A 4,108-nucleotide genomic window follows, 5' to 3' on the forward strand; every position below is an offset into this window, starting at 1 on the left:
TTTTTATGGCATGATTGTAATAGAGGTCTATATTCCTAGGACATAGAGAGACTGTGGCCATAACATAATGATAAATAAAAGAATGTGGTAATATAAATTATTATCAATCTTATTGGTACTAAACAAGCATCAATTATAAGAGGATATTCGGGAGTGGAAAATATTATTTCTTTATAATAAATTATTTTCCATTGATTAAGGTATAAAAAGGGTACACAGTTATTCTTTCAATTCCTGATCAACTTACACATAGTTTTTTCCAATTAACTGCTTCTTGTTTACACCATTTTATAAAGAGACTCTTATTAAGTACACAAGATTTCTTTCTTGTTTACTTATTATCCACTTCATTGATTATCAAGTGGTAGTTCAAATTGCTTATCCAAATAGTTTCACTTACAATTTTGTCACGTACTTTCTTACTTACATTATTGGTTTTAGTTCTTTTGATTGCAATGAATTAAATTTGCTGAAAAACATTAAATGACAAACATAGCATGTATTTTATAAGCATATGAACAATTTTAGTTTCTTTCATAGAATCTGTAACTATCAAAGTCACAAGTTAGAATGAAGTGTTATTCTGCAGCCTGTTGTACATTGTTCCCAATAAATTTTTCAGGTATGGATTTTGTTTTATGAAAGGATACTTAAGTCCAATATTTGGTTATCCTCATCATTTTGTAGCCCCTACTGTAACAGTGGGCCTGCTTAATAGGACTCATCATTGTTTAGTGGTTGAAGGAAAAATAGAAAGTAAGATGTTATCTGACTTTTCATAATTGTTGAGATTTTTCTCTGTGTTTTAATGTGTCTCATTTATAGGGAACTTTTATAGACTTCTGAGTATATATATATATATATATATATATATATATATATTCATTAGTGTTAAGGTGGAAAGTTCAATAGATTGTCCTTAGGTCAGTTTTGTTTAATTTCATTTGTTTATTTTGAAATCGCATTCTAGTAATAAGAACACTGCATATTAGAAAGTCAAGGGAAGCAATTTTCTCTAGTTCTATGGCATAGATATTGCTAATTTTCATCATTTTAAAAAAACATTAAACATATGCTACCCACTGTGTACAAACTGATCCCAATCCAATGTAGTGTATTCAGAGTACAATAACAAAAAAAATTCCACATGAAAGATTATCATTTTGGAAACTAACCAAAACAATTTACATTGGTGACATTTCTATATTAATAGACATCAAACCATAAAAACAACAATAATAAAATACAAGGTAAAAATAAATATTTCTCTGAGAGAAAATCATAATTCATAATCTTAAAATGACTGTTTTTCAATACTTCAGTGAATCTTCAACAAAAATAATGGAAACCAAGATAAAAATAGTATGCTATAGAGATACAATGTGCTGTCTTCTTTTGAGACAAGCAACACAGTTGACTATTCGGCTATGGTAAGCAATGGAGTTCTTTCTGTCTTTCTCACTGTATTTGGAATATGAGTAACTTAGACAGAGTAATAAACTGCAAGAACTTCTGCTTCCTCTCTGCTGACTTTCAGTATGAAGCATGTCTCTGACTCTCACTAATAAAGACAGGAACCCTAAATTCCTGGTTCAAAGCCTCCTTGACAAGTAGCCATGGTGACTTGCCTGGCTTCTGTATGTATCAGTTAGAATGGTGTTGCCAGAACTGTCTAACTAGAGTTTGTAACTAGACCTGCATGAGATAAGGGCTGTCTCTTAATGAGAAATCATCAAGGAAAAGGAAGTCTGGGTCATCAGAAACACCACTAATTGAAGCTGTAATAATAAGAGAGTAGGGAATCTTATAGAAAATTCATGAGAAACCATTTAAGACTACCTTTTATATTATTTATTTCAACTGAAAACCTTCATATTTTGGATGAAATGTTTGTCTATATATCCAAAAACACTCTTTGCACAAAATGTGAGAACATGATTCTGAAGGGATTCTGAAGGTAATATAAACCAGCCCATCAAATTATGTCTGGGTCAAAATCTTCCCAGTATCAGAGACACTGTCTCATCTGACAGCATACTTTCACAGATCTGAATCTCACAAATCCATTCTGGTAGTCAAGACCTGTCATTTCACATGTGGGCAGTAAAGTGTTAGACCACTGCAACTATATCTCACCTTCTCTCTGCATTCTCCTTCTCCATTTCCTTTCTGTCTTTACCAGCAATCCAGAGTATTAGCAGCTTCAGGATCCTAATACATAACTTTGTTTTGAGAAGAAAATCCTAGGAGACTGAAAAGTATTGGAAGCTTGCTGCTTGAGACTCTCTGTAGCTAATGAATAAAACAAGCCTTAAGGCAATATTAAAACACCAGTGAAAAGTAGAGGAGTGATACTGTGGGTTTCCTGGGATTTTGGTGTTAGAGATGCATGCTTCTAAAATGCACCATCCTGGCCAGGAAGACATTATGTTTTTCAGTTAAAATAAATGAAATGATGTTCTGCATCTACAAGCTTGAATTTTCTTGTCCTAGCATGAAACACTCGTAATTTCATTTGGCCCTACAAAGAACAGTGACCCTGCATCATGAGACATATCAAAGCCACTGGACAGTGTGGGCATGCAAGAGCACCAACTGCAGTTTATGTGATCATCACACAAATATTTGTGTGATCAACAATGCAATAATTTCATTCAGTTCATGTGATTATGATTGGAAGCTAAACAAGAAAACACACTCTCTTGGAAGGAAACGCTTGTGACTAAAGTAAACACAGTGAGAATGATGCTTTCCTCTCTTTCCTCACCAGGGTCAGAGTAAAAGAAAAAAAAACGCAAAGATTATTATGAACGAAAGGGCCTTATGGTGCTGATCTAGACAAGGAGCGTTAAGATGGTACACTAGTATGAGCAGAGCGTTGGAACCCAGAGGCTTAAATAACACAAATTCATTTTCTTAGTATACAGGAGCCTTGACAGTCCAGAATGATGTACTAGCAGATTTTCATGATATACGTGTGAATCAGACCCTCATAGTAGTTAGCTATTCCTTGCCTGATTCTTGCAGAGTCTTTCATAATAACTGGCATCAATGATACAAAACTTATTGTTGACTCTTTCACTCACAACACAAATAACGTGGGGATAGTTGACACCTGTAGCATCCATCATGAACATCATTCCTTCTTAAATAGATTTTCCAAATATACTCACATTTATATTCAGCATATAAATGAGGAGCCATAATTTAGTTTTTAATATATATGTGTTTGAGAATCAAGAAAAAACAGAGGAGAGAAAAGTTCAAAATTCAGCTCCTGCTTCAAACAATAAAGCAAAAAATAAAGAATGAGATTTTATAAAATCTTAGTTACTTAAACATTCCTCTATGTGTCTCTGGTCAAACTGCAGACCCTATTCAGTCTAATGAAACTAACTGGAGAGCATTGTCAATGCCACTTTCATGTAGGATTTCCCTCTGTGTGCTGTGATTACCATTAATGAATAAAGAAACTCCTTTGAGCCTATAGCAGAGCTAAAAGAGTACAAAGCTAGGCTGGAAAAACTAAAGTGAATGGTGAAAAAAATTGGCAATGTCAGAGAGAAGCCATGTAGCCCTGCAGCAGATAGATGCTTGAACTTTAGCTGGTAAATTCCAGCCACGTGGTGATACACAGAATAATGGAGATGGGTTAAATTAATATGTAAGAGTTAACCAGTACAAAACTAGAACTCTCATATTTTTGGAGTAATACAGAGCAGAAAGAAATGACATATTGAATATTGCAGGCAAATGGACAGAGCTAGAATACACAATTTTGTGTGAGGTAACCCAGACACAGAAAGATAATTATCACATGTACTCACTCATAAGTGATTTTTAAACATAAAGCAAAGATAACCAGTTCACTAATCACAATCCCAGAAATTCTAGACAAAAATGAGGACACTAAGAGAGATATACATAGATCTAATCTACATGGGAAGTAGAAAAAGACAAGATCTCCTGAGTAAATTGGGAGCATGGTGACCTTGAGAGAGTGTAGAAGGGGAGGAGAGAGGAAAGGAAGGTAGCAGAGAAAAATATAGAACTCAGAAAAATCAATTTAAAAAAAAAAGAAGCCAGAGCTAATGGGCCAAACAATGTT

Source organism: Alexandromys fortis, unplaced genomic scaffold (assembly GCF_014885135.2).
Source record: "Alexandromys fortis isolate MF-2015 unplaced genomic scaffold, M_Fortis_MF-2015_v1.1 scaffold_624, whole genome shotgun sequence".
Classification (NCBI taxonomy): Eukaryota; Metazoa; Chordata; class Mammalia; order Rodentia; family Cricetidae; genus Alexandromys; species Alexandromys fortis.